This window comes from Myotis myotis, unplaced genomic scaffold (assembly GCF_014108235.1).
Source record: "Myotis myotis isolate mMyoMyo1 unplaced genomic scaffold, mMyoMyo1.p scaffold_m19_p_7, whole genome shotgun sequence".
NCBI lineage: Eukaryota > Metazoa > Chordata > Mammalia > Chiroptera > Vespertilionidae > Myotis > Myotis myotis.
This window is the reverse complement of record NW_023416379.1, coordinates 70,514,553-70,534,433: the sequence shown is the minus strand read 5'-3', so window position 1 is coordinate 70,534,433 and position 19,881 is coordinate 70,514,553. Positions and strand designations below refer to the sequence as shown.

Here is a 19,881-nt window from a genome sequence, read left to right as displayed (position 1 = left end):
AGGCAGCTATCACTACTCACTGACTACTCATATGAACTATAATTGCAACTTTTAAATATGTGTTATGTAATAGCATTTAATCTGAAATCTGGTTATCTGGAAACAGTATTTTTACTGTTCCTACTTAACAATATATTCTCACTGTTCTTGATAAATTGAAAGAGAACTATTAAATATGTATTCTGAGGTACTTAGAAACAATCTAATGCATTATAAGAACACAGAACAAGTTTAAAAGACTTGGCAAAATCTAGATCAAACTTAAAAGCATTTGCAAAAAGACTAAATTTCCCAAATCCTTGTCTAGGACTCTCTCCACTTTGCAATGCTCTTTCATATGCCAAGCTGATTCCGGAACCATCTCTACTATGGAGGCTGTAAAAGGTTTTACAGAAGAAACAGGGCTTATAAAATGTCATGATGACCAGTTGTTAACATGGTTGAATATCATAAACATATTGTTGAATATAAAAGTATATTCCATAAAAATACATTGTGATAAGGGTTCTTACAAAAGTCAAATACAGCCCAGCAGAGTGGCTCAGTGATTGAGCCTTGACGAAAGAACAAAGAGGTGAAGAGTTTGATTCCTGGTCAAGGCACATGCCTGAGTTGCAGGCTCTATCCTAAGTGGGGGGCATCTGGGAGACAGCCAATTGATGTTTCTATCTCTATCCCTCTCCCTTTCTCTCTCTCTAAAATGTCAAATACATACAAATTTAATGATATCACTTAGAGATGCATACATATAATAATAAAACTATAAAGGATAGTAAAAGAATGTTGAATATAAAATTCAGAATAGTTATTGCAGGTCGGGATAGTGGGGTGATAATGTGCTCAGGAAAAGATAGAGAGGAACCTGTAATTATTGCTAATATTTTATTCCTTGAGGAAAATGGTAAGTACACAAAGGCTCATTATAATATTTTATATAATAAATTTACATTAATTGTATGTTCTCTTGATTAAATAAAAAATTATAATATCAGAGGAAAATAAATATCATATGATCCCACTTATTTGTAGAATTGAATGAACAGAATACTATATGCATAGCCCATGGGCGCAGACAATAGGGTGGTGAAGACCTGAGTGGGGTGGTTGGATAGGGACTGGGTGAAAGGGGGTAAGAGGGGGGAAATGGGAGACATCTGTAATACTATAAATCTTTATGAAAATACATTAGTATACACTCTTTATTAAAGAGTATTTAACTTTTCATGGGTCTTGATTTCAAAGAAAAATCATTCTGCACCTTTTCTAAATTATAAAAGCCCTATCCCTAACAATAATTGTGAGCAGTCATGGCAGATATTATCTGTATTTATCTGCTTTCTTGCCCCAATGGGCAATGCAGCATTTCTGCTTCAAAATGAATAATGTTATTTTAAGGTCAAAATGTGTATCTTCAGTTTATATTATCACTTATGCAAATACTATCCCACCACTCCTGAGTGTAAAATGTGGGCTCACTAACTGCTCCAGGGCCTGAGAACAACTCTGGCTGAAGTAGCCTCATTTGCAGTTCTGAGAGTATTCCCTTCACTTTCAATTTGCTCATAATGGGATAAACTGTGGTTTCACTTACTGAGTGTTAAACATTTTTATATAACACTATAAATGGAACTATTTGGGCTAAAACAAAAGTAAGTGCAGTTTAGTTTGTAAAATGATCTGAATGCTTATTCTGATACTTCAGTGGAAATAAGTTCAGTAGCCATTGAATTCACTACACAGGTAGAGAATGAACTCTGTAATTAGGACTGAACTGAATGCTGGGCAGCATGTACGCTGCATAAAGATCTCATGCAGAGAGGATCAGTGAGGTCCAAGATCCAACAAGTGCTCTACTTGTCCAGCATTGCACCTTGTTAGCTTGGAGGAAACAGTAGAATCATCTAACCTGACTGCTTAAAGAGGGAGATGGCTTTATACTAATGATGGCCTTGTCTGTGATTACACAATATCGGCCAGCGTCGTTAATGGATTGTACTTTTTCGATATGTGCTGAACAGTTTGGGATGACATATTAGAATACAACTCCTTGAATGGGATTTGATGGTAAAAAATTAAATAAGATACCGAGTATCTTCTAGACTACTTTTATCCAGTTTAAATTTCAGTTTTGTTTTGTATATCTGGTGAGGAAGCTGACATTAAATGTTTTAAATTGTGTTCTGTTCATAATATTGCAAGAGTCATCTAGCTCTGTTGCAACTAAAAATAAGAGAGATGTGAGGAAAAAAAATAAAATTGCAAATCTTGAGGTAGAATGGAGGAGCCACCCAAGATTCAGGCTATGGAGGAAGAACTGTTACATGAAGACAAGAGAATTTTGATAATTGGCAACATAATGTGAACTGAAGAAAGATTTACACAACTAATAAAAATAGACAACAACTGTAATTTATACTACTTATCTAATTTAAAGGCAGAAGCAAATATCTAGTGAAAGTAGGTTTCCATTCAAAACTGTGTAAGATACAGATGGTGGCAGGATTTAGACCAGAGCCTAAAAAAAAAAAATATCAACATTAAATAAAGCTGGTTTTATCTTGAATAAGAAAAAGAGTGGATCTGTATAAACCAAGTGAATCAGCCTTTGTGTCTTTCTATGACATTTGGGAGATAGGCAAATGTATACATTATTCAGAAAAGAGGTAATTTCTCCATTTTTTGCTTATGGAAACCATTTAGGAGATAATCAGACAGATCTGGGTAGAAAACCTTTCTGAAAGAATCTCACAGTGGTTATTTTAACAGAGGGGAGAGGTCCTCTTCTCCCCTGGTTGCTAGTGATATTCCAAAAAGAGGATTTTCTGAGACTCTCATAGCAGAAGGAGTGATTTTCATTTATGTGACATTAAAACCTGAGTTTCCCAGTCCCTATTTCCCTATGTCCCACCACAGAAGAAATGTAGCGGGTCTTCAGTAGAGCTAAAATTAGAGCCAGTGTCCAGAATTTCCTTTCCATGTTGGAGCCGGGTCCAATCCAACATCAGGCTAGCTTAATTGTTTCCCCATTGCATTCCATTAGTCCATTGGCTGTAGAGTCCACAGATCCACATGACTATGGAGGAAACATGGGTGAATGCAAGGAAGCCATGAGCACAAGAGAACCAAGAACAAACTCCTTTGTTTAGGAGATTAAGTATTCCACAATTTGTTTGTGCTTGCAGTGGCCATGCCCATTCTAGCCAATCATTTCTGTTCCCAGGTGTGACTGACAAGCAAGTATCACCCCTATGGCATCCCAGCTTTCCTGGGCATGCATCTCTCTCTCCTTTGTTGGGTCCCTTCCCTCAGTGTTTTGCAGGAAATAGGCAGGTGGTGCCCAAATGACATGCCTACATGTCTGGTCTTTCCTTTGCTTCTTTCTATTATGAATAACTAGCTAATCACAATGGTATCAGTTAGAATTGGTAACATCTGGACTAAGATGCAACACATTGATAGATCTTATTGGCAAAGTTTTTTTTGTAATGGTTATCAATTTTTTTCTAGTAAGAACATTTAACATGGTATCTATTTGTAACAAAATTTTAAATGTACAAAATATTATTATTAACTATAGGCATAATGGTATACAGCAGATCTCTAAAACTTATGCATATAGTATAACTAAAACTTTATGGAAAGTTGCTATTCAGTGAAGGCCCTTCTTTGGGGAACATAAGAAATGATGAAGGTACAACATTAAGCCAGAAATCCTGGTTATATATCTGAGTTTTGCCTAATGTGTTGTGGAAGATTATCTGAAGACTCTGGGACTCCAGGTCCTTACTGGTAAAATTAGACAACAGTACCTTTTCACAAGGTTGTTATGAAAACTAAATGAATCAATGCATATAAAAAAGCATCGTGTCCATGCATTAGTATTGTTATCTATATTACAATTATTATTTTTCAAACACATATATGCTGAAGTCCTCCCACACTTGGCTTTCAAAATCTAAAAATCAGACTATGAAAGAACTACTAAACAACGGAGAATTTTCAAGGACAAAAATGATAAAGAAAAAATTAGAATTATATAAAAATAAATATATGTTGGGGATGAGGAAAGGATTGCCTACAGAGGAGCAGCATGTGTACAGTTTGGGGATAATGGTGACATGACTGGCTGTGGTGGTTGTTACACAACTTTGTATGCATTTGTCAAAACTATAGAACTTAGTGTGAGGATGAATTTTCCAGTAAGAATTTTAAAAAGCTTGAAAAAAAATGGCTAACTGTGCTAACAAGGAAAATGAGGAAGGGATAGAGGGTAACCTGCCAGAGTAAGATCATTCCTTAAATAGCTTCAGAGGGAAGATGGGTTGCCATGATTAAGAGCCATAACTATACAGAGTACCTGGAAGCAGGTCCGAAAGGGTGCCCACAGCATTGCCAAAGAATTTGTTTTTTGTTTTTTGCTTATTTGGTTGTTGCTCTTGTGAGTAGGTTGTGAAAAACCTAAGTCTTAAGTCAAAAGTACCAGAAAGTTCTTAGTAACACCTAACAACACAGATGGGTATCATTTCTGAAGCCTTTATTTTCCACTATGGATTGTGAGCAGCATTCAGAACGGGGCTACATCTGAATGCTGTGGCTGCTTCAAAATGGCTCCATGCTTCCAAATGAATCTAAAATAAGTGTATTCTTAACTGAGCATCAAAAGTAATCTAGCAATGTAAATATAATAACATAAATATGAAACCAGCAAGTATACGATATGTATTGATATAGAAAAAATTATTGACATACCTGTTTTATTTCTTTACTATTTTTGTAGGAATATACAGGTTGAGGCAAAAGTAGGTTTACAGTTTTAATACAAATAAATAATAATTAATGAATAATAATACAAGAATAAACTCTGTGTTTCACATACTCACAACTGTAAACTTAATTTTGCTCCACCCTGTACTCATTGCAATGAGTTTCATTGTGTTTTAAAAATGGTCAGTCCTCAATAAAAACGTATATGCTTGGAAGGGGCTAAATTTTTGAAATGGTATTTATTTCTTATATCAGAGAATTGTAATCTCTATTCTATTTATTTTATCTGCAAGAGTCACATTTTTACGTATAGGCAGCTCTTTCAAAATACATGTGCAAATGTCTCCTGAAAAACTGTCTGGCCAAATAAAACCAGTATCACTATTGAGTCTGCCAAAATACAGGAGATGTTGTCAATGATGAGTGAATGTGAACTGGTAAATAGCATGTTGCTGGTACTCAATTGATAATTTGTACAACATCACATAAACAATAGGAGCCCTATTATCCATATGTCTGCTGAAGGGAACCAAAGTTTTGCCACCCCAAAATGTGCCTTTTCAGATATTGCTTTTAAGCTGGTTGTTAAGAAACAAATAACTCAAAAAGCACCTTTGACTTTCCCCCTTTCCTGCCTCAAAGAATTTTCTATCTTTCAGATAGAAAAAACAAAAACAAAAACCTGCTTCTGGAAGAGAACCTTAGCATATTCCCTTCAGCACACATGAAATAGCACATGTGTGTCAGACAGAAAGAAATCTCGCAAAGCCTGCCCTCTGTGTCCCACTGTGTTCGATGGCACAGCAAGAATTTATTTAGCACATGTTTACTGTGTTTTGTACTGTGAGTCACCTATTTCCCCCTGGGAGTCCCAGACCCTTGGTTTCTTCTCCTTTGTCCAGGTGGCATATAAGCCTCAACTGCCTAATGGGTTCTGGGCTCATATCTTGATACCCCGGGCATATACACCAGTAATAATAAATATTGGATATTTTCTCATGTTAACCTGCTGTTAATTTGATTATCAGCCTAGATAGAAGAGCTTAGATGTGGGAAGTGCCCCCAGACTTTCGAGCTGTTATTTCCTCAGGGGATCCAAATAACCAGAAACCCAGAACCTGAGGTATCCACAAGTTGTCTCAAGTCTTCTGTGGGGTCTGTAAGTAGTGAAAATTCTTTCTGAGTGATCAAAAATACCCCCACATGTACTTCTGAGATTATTATTGCTCAAGAAAATTCAGGCATTCAACATTCTGTCTCAGTTGATGCAACCGAATGTTGGAGATGAGATGAATGACAGAAGACAGAGGACAAATTAACATAGCTGAAAAGTAGAGGACATGTAGGGAAAATGTGTGGGCACAACTTGTTTATATCAGTATATAGTTAAAGAGAATATGGCCAAAGGCAGAAATGGTCCAAAAGGTAATTGTTAATGAATAATTATTCCTTGAATAAAATAAGTTTACTCTGCTTGCTTGCCCATATCTGTACTAAAGATCATTGTATGTAACAATAATGTCAACATCAATAAGTGCTAACATTTATAAAAGACTCCTGTGTTCCAAGAGCAATTGCTAAAAATAAGGAATTTGAAGTTTACATAAATTTAGAAAATACCTGTAGTGAGGTATTAATTTGAAACATTAGAGTTTCCTGATGGCAGTCAAAGTGATTGCTTACCAGTTCACAGATCATCCAGTTCCTGTTTTCTAAATGTGATCATTGCTTAGAACTTGATTAGATCCAAGCAGTGTTGATCAACATTATTGATGGGGCGATTATAAAAAATGTATTATACATATACATCTACAATAATAAAAGCATAATATGCTAAGTAGACTGGACGTCCTTCTAGACCACCTTCCAGATGTAATTCCATGCAAATAAAACTTTCTACCTCATCTCATCCTCCCATGGGGGCCTCCAGAAATGTTTATTTCAGCAGTGCCTAAGAACTCCGCTCTCACTAGCAAAGGAGAAGGGCAATCCTCGAAATTCTCCAATAACAATATCACATTGTTACCCGACTATTTTCTGAATTATTCAGTTGATCTCATTATATCTTCTAAATCTTTAATAAACACAGGTATTTTAAACTAATTTGTTTGATTTATTGCAGAAATTGTGATAGATTAGAATCTAAATTATTGTATGTTATTTTCAGATATGTAATTTAATTTATTATAGCCTTAAGTAAATTCCATAAAGTACAATTCTACTTCATATCTAAAATAAGTACTTTTATTACTATTGCCTAAATTATGTATCCTAAAGGCCATTTTTAATTTAACATTTTTACTTTTATCCTGAGTGATTCTATTATCAGTTTAATTTTGTATACAAATTATGAGGAGAATATTAGCCAGAGTAAATCTGGAAACAGAGTGAATCTAAGTTTCTTGAGATTACTTTACAAATCAGAATATTGTCTAAATAGCTGTTGAAACTATATATGGACATATAAAATAATTTAGATAAAAGGGAAGTGATAATAACCACAACTGTCTCCGTGATTAGGAATACATAAATCTCAAAAGGAATTCTTTTTTTTATAGTTATTATTTCCTATGTTTTCAATAAAACTTTGCTTTAAATTTTGATTGTCAGAGTATATTTCAGAATGCTAAGTTGTTTTTGTTTGGAATGTTTCTTATGCAATAACTGAGACAAAGACTTGAATTCAGATTGCTTATTTGAGAGGATATATATATATATATATATGCGCCCAAATGAAGGAGTGGGGAAAATGAGACAGGGAAGAAGAGTCAATTGGAAATGCGTTATTTAACTCTTTGCCACTAGGTGTAGCTGGGCTCAGTACAACTAGAATGGTTCTAAAACTTTCTCATACTTTCGAAAGCCTAATTCTTCTCTCATTGACTGTAGGTGTACTTAGTGATTCACTCCTAATGTGTAGAATATGGTCCAAGTGTGACTTCCTTTTCCTTCTTTCTTTGGTTCTCTCAGACAAGCCAACTTCTATGAAATGAAGATAATTAAGTAACAGTATGGAGAGAGCCACGTGGAGGAGAAATAAATTCCCTGGTCAGCAGCTACCTCATGAATTTGGAACAGGATCTTCTAATCTAGCCCAATGCAAGTCTTTATATGACTGTAAGCCTGCTGACTCTTTTTTTCAAAAATATATTTTATTAATTTTTCACAGAGAGGAAGGGAGAGGGATAGAGAGTTAGAAACATCGATGAGAGAGAAGCATCGATCAGCCGCTTCCTGCATCTGGGGATGTGCCTGCAACCAAGGTACATGCCCTTGACCAGAATGGAACCTGGGACCCTTCAGTCCATAGGCCAGCGCTCCATTCACTGAGCCAAACCAGTCAGGGCAGCCTGCTGACTCTTTATTGCAACCTTAAAAAAGATCCTGAGCCAGAATCACCCAGATAAGCCACTCCTGAACTACAGAAACTGTGAAATACAGACATTCCCCAACTTGTGATGGTTCCACTTACGATTTTTCAACTTTACAATGGTGCCATAGCATATGCATTTAGTAGAAACCTTATTGTATCTCTTGTGATGCTAGAGAGCAGTAGCGAGCCGAAGTTCATAGTCAAACACACTAGCACAAGGATAAACAACCCACACTTAGCCTACAGTGTGCTGTGTGGCTGGAGTTTTTGTGCTTCATTTTCCCACCCCATCCTGTCTACATAATGCCCATCTGTGTCTCCTGCTTCCGGTGAGGGAGAAAAGAGAGAGGTACTTACTCAAGATAATTGTCCAACTGTAGGCTAATGTAAGTGTTCTGAGCACACTTAAGTTAGGCTAGCCTACATTATGATGTCCAGTAGGTTAGGTGTGTTAAATGCATTTTTTTACATGATATTTTTAATGCAATGGGTTTACCAGTATATAAGCCCATAGTAAGCTGAGGAACATCTGTAAATGCTTGTTGTTTTCAGCCATTAGATTTGAGTGGTATTTTTTTTACACTGCAATAGATGACTATGCACTCAGTGAGAACCTTATGAATTCAGTTATGGAATGATTGAGAAATGGAGCAATTGTCCACTGACTCTTGTGCCCCTTACACACAGATTACCTTCAGGTATTAACATATCCACACTTTTGTGCTGATTTACGAGTGGCCTATGTGTATATTCAGTTAGATTCTTCAGCTTCCAAAAAAGTTGAAGGCATAAAAGAGAGGCTTTTAAAGTAGGGGATAGTCAATATGATTAGAAACTGCCCAGCACAGCTGGGATTGGATGAACAGCAGCAAAAGCATCTGCTAAACAATCACCACATGTGGAGCCCCAACCTACTTTGTATGTTAAAGAACTTCTCAAAAATGCAGAAAAATAAGTTAATACATTTAAACTACACTGAAATCTTATGGGGAGAGAAATGTTTTTCATCTACATTCTGCTTTTAGTAATAACTCAATTAAAATAAATGAAAGTAGACCTTTATTCTGGGGACTATTTATAAGACATAATAAGGAAACAGAACCAACACAGGCAATGAAACTTACCTCAATCTAGTATCAATTCTGTCACTATATTGATATCACTATATCTACTATGATCAAAATGATTTTCTCAAGGTAAAATGCCTAATTATCATAATAACATATGTATGTTTACAATATATTGCTATTTTCCAGTTAGAAAATTAATATTATATAGTTTATGTTAGCTAAATTTTCTGCCTCTGTACTAGGCATTTTGCAAGGTCATTTACATACATGTGTCAATTTTCAAAACACAGTCTTAGATAATACATTTAGTAATGAGTTTAAATGAAAAATAATTTACTTGGAAGATACAATTTTAGGAGATTTTATTGTAAACAGAGTGTTCCCCATGGCAAGAGTTAGTGTAAATCCTGACACACTCATGTACTCAGGTATGGAAGAAGTTTCTGGTGAAATCATTTTAATGTTTTGTTTCATTTAGAGGTCCAAATTTACAGTGCTGGGTTTTCTAAATAACATATTCAAAAAGTAGTTAATTGGATTCCTCAGGATACTTCCATGTTAACACATACATGACTTCATAAACCAACTCATTTGGCTCTTTCAACAGCTCTATTTACGTAAATGAGGTTGAACTATTGTTTGTGTTTTTTGTTTTGTTTTGTTTTGTTTTTTGTGCTCTTAACTGGTAATCAAACCTGAGACCCTCCAGTGAGAAGGCCGATGCTCTAACCATTGAGAAAAGCAGCCAGGGACCATGCTTATTTTTCAAACTTGCAAAAGTGTCCTGTATTTTGCCATAGTGGGATTATAGTGATATTAAATACCCTTTCTAATATTTTCCACCATTGGATAACATTCTATTAACTGCAAAAATCCTTGTGCATTTTAATCCATCTTTTAAGTACTTCAAAATGCATTTCATTTTTCTCACAAAAACTTCCAATTTTACTGGAAACTTCCAAAATTTCTTAACCCATTCCTTATAAAGCACACTTTCTAGCCCTAGCCGGTTTGGCTCAGTGGATAGAGCGTCGGCCTGCGGACTCAAGGGTCCCAGGTTTGATTCCAGTCAAGGGCATATACCTTGGTTGCGGGCACATCCCCAGTGGGGAGTGTGCAGGAGGCAGCTGATTGATGTTTCTCTCTCATCGATGTTTCTAGCTCTCTATCCCCCTCCCTTCCTCTCTGTTAAAAAAAAAAAAAATCAATAAAATATATTAAAAAAAAAAAAGAGAGAATGCAAATCAAAATGACAATGAGGCACCATCTCACACCTGTCAGAATAGCTATCATCAACAAATCAACAAATGACAAGTGCTGGAGAGGATGCTGAGAAAAGGGAACCCTCTTGCACTGCTGGTGGGAATGCAGACTGTTGCAGCCACTGTGGAGAACAGTATAGAGTTTCCTCAAAAAATTAAAAATGGAACTTCCATTTGACCCAGCAATCCCACTTCTAGGAATATATCCCAAGAAAACAGAAACACCAATCAGAAAGAATATATGCACCCTTATGTTCATAGCAGCACAATTTACAATAGCTAAGATTTGGAAACAGCCTAAGTGCCCATTAGTGGATTAAAAAACAGTGGTACATCTACACAATGGAATACTGTCCTATAAAATAAAAGGCTAATATGCAAATTGACTGAATGGCAGAACGATTGGTCACTATGACGCGCACTGACCACCAGGGGCAGATGCTCAATGCAGGAGCTGCCCCCTGGTGGTCAGTGCACTCCCACAGGGGAAGTGCTGCTCAGCAAGAAGCCGGGCTCATGGCTGGCGAGTGCAGTGGTGGTGGCGGGGGCCTCTCCCGCCTCTGAAGCAGTGCTAAGGACCCCTTGGGGTATGTCCGGAGAGAGGGCCTAAGCTGGCAGTTGGATATCCCCCAAGGGTCTCCCGGACTGTGAGAGGGTGAAGGCCAGGCTGAGAGACCCCACAAATGTCATGCAGCGAGCCTCTAGTGCTGCTATTAAAAAGAAAGAACTCTTACCATTTACAACAGCATGGATGGACCTGGAGAGCATTATGCTAAGTGAAATAAGCCAGTAGGAGAAATATAAATATCTTCATGATCTCACTCACTTGTGGAATATAATGAACAACATAAACTGATTAACAAAAATAGATACAGAGACAGAGAAGCATCGAACAGACCATCAAACTTCAGAGGGAAGGCAGGGGAGGGTGAGAAGGGGGGTGGGGTAAGAGATCAACCAAAGGACTTGTATGCATATATATAAGCATAACCAATGGACACAGACAGTAGGGAGGTGAGGGCATGTGCTTGAGGGCAGGAATGGGCGGGGAAAGGTCAATGGGGGCAAAAGGAGACATATGTAATACTTTCAACAATAAAGAATTTAAATTTAAAAAAGAAAAAAAAATTGGTTTCTTCCATAACCAGGTTTCACTCCTACTCTCCTTCCAATATTATATTTAATAAATATTTTATTCTTTCTTGGACATTTTTCTATGTATGTGGACATATATAGATATGTTGCCAGAAATATTAAGATTCCTTTCACAGAGAAAAGTTTCAAACTTTCTTTTTCTTGTGAGTAAATATCAATTATCCGAGTAATACTGGAGTCTTTTATAGGGTTCTAAAATACATAAAAAATAACTTAAAAAGACAAGCAGAATTTTATATTAAATGGTGAAAAGGATTGGTTTTTAAGTTTTAAAAACATTAACACAAATATATTTCCAAAGTTCACCTAAAGTTTCACAAAATCAATTTAAAATTATGGGTTTTAACATGTTTCCAACTACATTATCTTATCTTTACTTCTCCTTTGACTAATGATAATTTAACGAAATTATTTAAGCTTACTTCAGATTTCCAAAATGTCTCTCTAAAACTTTTATACATTATTATCTTGGCCTCTAATGTATTCATGCTGATTGTTTTTCTCTTCCTTAGTTTTAACCACTGTAACTCTGTCCAATCTCTATCAGCATGGTGTACAATTGATGCAATTTTCCAAGAGACTTTCTGTCAATTTTGTAAGATCCTGCATTTTTGCCAAGATTTTAAATTTAATTATTGAGTTGATTTTCTCTGTATTTATACTGCCTTTTTTTTTTTGCCAGCTGTCAAGGGACAGATTCTAGATTCTTCAATAAGTAGACAGTACATAAGATGATATGTTTGAGATGGGATTAATATTAAAAGTAAATTTTTTTATTTCTTATAAAAAAATCCTGTAGCTGCATGATTTGGAAAATTGGCCCTAAGTAAAAACACTTAAGGAGAAAAAAGCTCTCTGATACTTAATTAACAATATAGCATGTATTTTGAAATTTATTTTACTTATCTAGTTCCTTTTTAGATATCTGACTATATTAAAATGGAAAGTATGAATCAAAGCATTCCCTTTTTCCCATTTGCCACAGGGCATAGAAGAGACATGGGAATGTACAAAGTATACTTTTTAGATAACTGCTATTTCTGCTCATTCTGGAGTTTAATTTTAAGGTAAAGTTTGAATGTATATTCTAGTTCAACACTGAATCAAAAATTTCAAAAATTATTTTTAATTGTAAGTAATGATTTTATTAATATAGTCAACATGGTGGGGAATTCTCCAACATAAAACATATATGACTTCTAAAATTCTCTATGAGATAATAGAAGTGAAACACACACACACACAAACACACACACAAACTGGCCACTCATCAGTCTAAATCAGCTCATAATTAATAAATCACTGTATAAGCTGAACTTGAAGAAATGTCTTTGGGATTATTTATATTCAGATCATTTAATTCTCTTGAGAACACCTATGACTTTGACTGGGCTTATTAAAATGCTGATTAACTATTTTGATCTCTACCTATTTACTAAACTGTACATTTCCTGAGGATCATTCTTTCTAATTTGCAATTTTGTCATTAGAAAACTGAGTGGAGGAAAACAAACTGAAGCTCCAATTATAGAAACTGATTTACATAGTAAAGTTACATTTGTCCAAAATAGTATGGATAGTGAGAAATATGTTATGAACTCTTTGAAACTCATATCTGTGAAATAACTATGTTATAAAAGATTTTCACTTTTGATTTCTTATATAGGTACACTATGGTCAGAACATGACCTGTGTGCTTTTCAAACTTTAATGTGCATATCCATGCGAGAATACGTTTTAATCAACTTTGCTTCCTTTTGAAATGTTATAGATAGCTCTATATGTTGCTTCCCTAAAGAATCTATAACTAGATTCTCTATTATATGTGCAATAGAATGTGAACCGTTTATAATTAAATATATAAGTGAGCAAATTCAATGCTTATTAAAATCAATATATGAATACTCTCTTAATTATACTAAGATCTGTTAAATGTCATGCAGCTGGTTATTCTACCTCAACAATAAAAGTTCCTGTTAGGGCTCAGGCAAACCTTCACCATTTTTAATATTTTTCAAATTTTTAATATTCACATTTCTTTCATATTTTGGGAGATTCCTAGCCATTCAGTATGTATACTTTTCAGACTGTCTTCACTTTGAGCTATAGCCTCCCTGACACCATGTCTCATCAAATATTCTGTATTGGGAGAGTTGAAGCCATAGCGTTGAAAGAACGAAGTGTGCTCATTTTCAAGCAGCTTTTCCCAAATATATCTTTTCCTCAGGAACTTGTAAGGGTGTGAAGAATATGATGCAGGGTGTTCCTAGCAACAACAACAAAATAAATGTCACTTTAATGTCACCTTATTACCAACATATTCAATCCACTAATTTTGCCCTTAATGACTTTATGTTTTTCATAGTGACTTGTTGCCTCAGGAATTTTTTCTCGTTTACTTCCTTTTTCTCTACATTAGTTTGCTAGGATTGACATAACAGAATTACATAAACTGGGTGGCTTAAAAAAACAGAAATTTGCTTTCTCACAATTCTGGAAGCCACATGACCTGTATCAAGGTGTCTGCAGGGTTGGTTTCTTCTGAGGGCTTCCCTCATTGGCTTGTAGAAGTCTGCCTTCTTCTGCTTGTCTTTATATGATCTTTCCTCTGCTTATGTACTCATATATACACATCAGTCATTGAATTAGGTCCCACTTTTGACCTCATTTTGCCTTAAGTAATTCTTTAAACTCCCTATTTGCAAATATAGTCATCTTCTGAGGGTTAGAACTTTAACATATGAATTTTTGGGAGACACAATTTAAAACACACCCTCTTATCTGTAAACCAAAAGAAGTCTATTGGATAACAACCAGAAGACAAGTAGTAGGAATATAGACACAGGAAAGCAAAGCAAAGACATGAGTTTTAAAATAAAGCAGGACATTAAAACATCTCAACAAACTTTAAGGCAGGTCTTACAAAGTAACCAAAAGCATTTTCAGAACATTCACAGAGGTTTCCATTTTCAAGCACTAATATTATCCTATATAATAAAAGACTAATTAATATACAAATTGACCAAACGGCAGAATGACCGGTTGCGCTGACACTCACTGACCACCAGGGGGCAGATGCTCAATGAAGGAGCTGCCCCCTGGTGATCAGTGCACTCCCACAAGGGGAGTGCCACTCAGCCAGAAGTTAATGAAGGGAGCTTCCCCTGTCTCCGGGGAGTGGGCCTAAGCCAGCAGTAGGACATCCCCTGAGGGCTCCCGGACTGAGAGAGGGTGCAAGCCGGGCTGAGGGATCCCCCACCTGAGTGCATGAATTTCATGCACCAGGCCTCTAGTATGTAAACATAATTCCCTTTCTTGGTAAATATTGGGGCTTTTAAAAATTATGTTTCATTATTAGCACTACACAAATACTTTTCTTATATTTTACTATATAAATCTTGAAGGTGGAAGCCAAGTTTATGATATGAAATGAACATGCCATAAATAAAAAAGCCTCTTCATGGTTTTGGTGAACAGGCATTATATGGAAAGCCACTACACTAAAGATTTAAATTCATGCAAAGCTTAGAAAAACTTGGTGCTATTATGTTTCATGAAGACACAACAAAAAATAGCATTTGAATTTTTCCTCCTGTTCTTTGTAATCACCACACACATTTAGTGTCTTATCTTAGATAAATGGCTATAGGACCAAAACTCAGAAACTTTGAATAAAGCCAACATATACAGGGATTAGAGTCAAAAGGTAGAGAAATAATTTCTGAACCGAGTTATCCCTGGATCCAGCTATGCCTGAAATGAGCTTCAAAATGAACTTCACAGTTTTATGAGTTATAACAATTCTAGGTATGCTTTTAATTGAGGTGGTTTAGTTATAGGAGTCAAAACACCTTTTAGGGATGCATACTTTCTGAAGACACAGTTTATTCATTGGAATTATTACAAAGCTAATATAGCCTCAACATGTACACTTATCATTGACTATTTCAAATATATTAATATCCAAACAAGTGTTAGAATGTTATGTCATTATAAAAACATGATGAGCAGGAAAATTATGTATTTATGGAAATAATATAATTTGCAAACCGATTCCTGATTTTAGCCTACCACAATTGATCTAAATATATATTTCAATGTGGTTAATATGGTGTTCTGAGATCTCCTTCCTTGCAATTGCTAATTATAGCTCATATCATATTCTTAATCTTAAGACAGTCTTTTACAGGTGCTAAGTAGCTCTGAATCAAAAGAATGCATATTTATAAGATGGGAGAAATCTCTCTATGAGCCTGGAGAATGCAGCATCAGCATGCCAAATCCATTATTGGTAATTCTTGCCATGTAAAGCTTTTTTTTTTCTTTTCTTTTTTAAATCCCTAATCACATTTAGTGAGCAAATAACTAGAAATAATCATTTAGAACTCTATTCATCAGACCATTATTATTTTGCATCAACGAAGCCTTTATGAGATAGCTGAATTTCTTCAGGGAACAAATACTATTTACCATTCCTCTTTGCTGCCCATCTAATAGAAAGTTTTAAGTCTATCTCAGAGTTAAAGCCCAGGCTGAATGATGAAGAGATTTGAACAGCGGAACACATCATTATATAAGCAGTGAAACATCAAAAACCAGACACCAGAACAGTAATATGTTTGAATAAACAAATAAAACATTTAAAATTTCAATGACGTATTTAAACAACTCAAAATAGAACTACTTGATACAAATTATAATATTGGATTCTTTCTGGGAATGTCAGTCCTATATGTAACCATGGATCTGAAACTGACTCCATGGGAGCTCTACAGAAGAACATTTATCAATGTAACAGAAACAAAAAGGAGCAGTGTGTGAGGCTGAGGGTATGCAGTATTAAGAACGAAAGCTTTGGAATTCTTGGCATGAGATGATGATACACAGAGATGAGTAAGCTCTCTGGTAATTACCAGCCAGGCGACCTTGATAACTGACATAAGTTTCACAATTGAAGAGTTTGTCATTTAAAATTTCAGGATTCTATTAGTACTAACATAATTCTATTTTGAGGATTAATTTAAATTGTAAATGTAATAACAAAAAAATTGTAAAACTAAACTTGTTAGAATTTATAAGACTTAGGATACTTTTTAAATGCCCGTAATTTTTTTTAGTGTTCTCATTTTATTATTGTTATGATTATAGTTATTTATATAAACTGAAAAAGGCACAATGTTTAGATGAATAAATAATTTCTATCTCTGAGATGAAGTTAAATTCCTCTCTCCATGTGTTTAAATCCTAGAAGAAACTTCTTGTTATTCTTTAACCAACACAAAAATATATTATCTGAGTGCTATAGTTAAAATAATTGAAATAGTAATATTGAAAAATTGTCCTAGATGGTGAGAATATTTTGGGGATAAAAATAGTAGGAAAAAAAAACGTCATTTCGTGGACGCCGGGGAGCCGGGCGGAGGGTGTGGACTTCAGCCGCCGCGTTTCTCACTCCGGACCTCGAAATGCATCGTGATTCCTGTCCACTGGATTGTAAGGTTTACGTGGGAAATCTTGGGAACAACGGTGACAGGACTGAGTTGGAACGGACTTTTGGCTATTACGGGCCACTCAGGAGTGTGTGGGTGGCTAGAAACCCTCCCGGCTTTGCTATCGTGGAGTTTGAAGATGATCGAGATGCAGCTGATGCTGTCTGAGAGCTAGCCGGGAGAACCCGGTGTGGCTGCCGAGTAAGAGTGGAACTGTCCAATGGTGAAAGGAGAAGTCGAAATCGAGGCCAGCCTCCCTGTTGGGGGGTTCGTCGCCCTCGAGATGATTATCGGTGAAGGAGTCCTCCACCTCGCCGCAGATCTCCAAGACGGAGAAGCTTCTCCCGTAGCCTGCCCAGGTCCCTTTCCAGAGATAGGAGGAGAGAGAGATCACTATCTCGGGAGAGAAATGATAAGCTGTCTCGATCCTTCTCTAGGTCTCGGAGCTGATCTAGGTCAAATGAAAGGAAATAGAAGACCAGTTTTCAAGATGTACAGGAAATAAATTCCTTTGACAGGAGTATGTACAGAAAATTTGTTTGAGACGTAAGCGTGGTGTGCATTTTTAAAAATTTTTTTAATGCTGTCATTTGTAATGTTTTGTGAGAATCCTTGGAATAAAGTTTTGATTAAAAAAAAATAAACCAACCAAACAAACAAACAAACACAAATAGTAGGAAAAAAAAAGGATGATTTGCTGATTACAAAGTGCCATGAGTATGGGTATATTTTTGAAAGTTAAAATTTATTAAAAATATTCAAAAAGATTTTGATGATGTTATATTGTGTCTTAAAAATGATGAAAAGACACTTGTTTTCAGACATAGAGAGAATTAAGAAGTCTAAGAATGCTTTTGATATAAAACATTTAAACTTATAAAGAAATTTATAATTTTGTGTGTGTATGTTTGTGGTGTGTGTGTGTGCGTGTATATGTGTTTTGTTTTGCATGTTGAGACATTTCTGCTACATGGGATGCACTGATATACAGCTATTCCAAGAGTACTGGTAGGGGTGAAAATTAGACTTTAGCAGTATGTTTAAAAAACATACATACATTTGCATTTATTCTGAGTTAGCAACTTTCCTGTCAGGAATTTATTCTAAGAAAGTTATCAAAATGTCAAAGATGAACTAATGATAATATTTCTAGTAGGCAGATGACCCACAATCATGTATAATCTCCTCTCCTTGGGTGTGGGTGAAACCTATGACCAGGATGAACTACTGCTCTGTGATCATGTTAAGTTATATGGCAGCAGGCAGATTGTCTGGAGTGAGCCTAACCCAATCCAGGGGGCACTTTTAAAAGCAAAGCGTTTTCCATGGCTAGTCAAAGGAGAGGATGAGATGCTCACACTGAGTGGCAAAATGGAGACACCACAGGACAAGAACCTAAGGGTGGCATCTAGGAGCTAAGGCTGGCAGGAAAATGGGACTTACATTCACAAGGAAATGAATTCTTCTAACAACTAGTGAACTTGAAAGAGGACTCCAAGGCCCAGATATAACTATAGTCCTGGTATTATTTTTGATAGCAAGTAACTGGAAACCACCTCGGTGACTAACAATAAAGACCAGGTAAACAAAATATGATACAGTATACAGTAACTCATGTCTGCAAAACCTATATACAGTCTATGTCAGAGGTGTGCATGAAATTCTCTCTGTGTATTTTTACATATATTTATGTATTTTTATACAGAGTGGGACAAAATAGGTTTATAGTTGTTTGTATAGAAAATAATACAATAATCTATATATATCAAAGCCCAGTGACTGAACAGCGGGACCACCAGAATGACCAGTCAGCCAGTCGCTATGATGTGCACTGACCACCAGGGGGCAGAAGCTCAACACAGGAGCTGTCCCCTGGTGGTCAGTGTGCTCCCATAGTGGGTCAATCCCCACAGGCCACATACCCCACCAATGCATGAATCTGTGCACCGGGCCTCTAGTCCTATATACTAAAAGCCTAATATGCTAAGTGTCTGGTCTTCCAGCCGGCTATTCAAACAATCAAAGCATAATATGCTAATGATATGCTAAGGCCGCTCAACCATTCACCGTGACATGCACTGACCACCAGGGGCCAGACGCTCCGACCAGTAGTTTAGCTTGCTGCTGGGGTCTGGCCAATCAGGACTGAGAAGATAAGCCAGACATGCCCTGGATCCCTCCCACGGTCCCTCACCAGCCCCAATCATGCACCAGTGGGGTCCCTTGGCCTGGCCTGCACCCTTTCCTAATCTGGTCTGAGGGACCGTCCCCTCCCCTCAAGTGCACGAAATTCGTGCACTGGGCCTCTAGTTAATAAATAATAATACAAGACTAAACTATGTCTTGAGTACTCACAATTGTAAACCTATTTTTGCCCCATCCTATATTGTACATTGCTTTGGGTTAAATTGTGCCCTTCAAAGGGGATATGTGAAGACTTAACCCCTAGTACCTCAGAATATAAACTTATCTATGTACATAAAAGCCTGAATGACAGGGGGCACACTGAACACCAGCCGGCCAGCTGACTGTTCAACTGTCAAGGGGCAGATGCTCAATGAGGAGCAGAAAGCACAGGCATGGAAACATGGAACAGACTGATGAATCTCAGAGGGAAGGGGGAAGGGGGGAAGGTAGGAAGAGATTAACCCAAGATCTTACATGCACACTAGAGGCCCAGTGCATGGATTAATGCACTGGTGGGGTCCCTCGGCCTGGCCTGCAGGGATCAGGGTGAAACCGACTCTCCAACATCCCCCGAGGGATTG

The 19,881-nt window shown here is 36.5% G+C and overlaps 1 protein-coding gene and 1 pseudogene across 1 annotated transcript in view; one reads left to right on the top strand and one right to left on the bottom strand.

The window, feature by feature from the left end:
• Positions 1–19,881, bottom strand: part of EYS (eyes shut homolog) — a 1,264,258-nt gene that overhangs the window by 659,952 nt on the left and 584,425 nt on the right.
• LOC118660642 lies at positions 17,090–17,587 on the top strand (annotated as a pseudogene).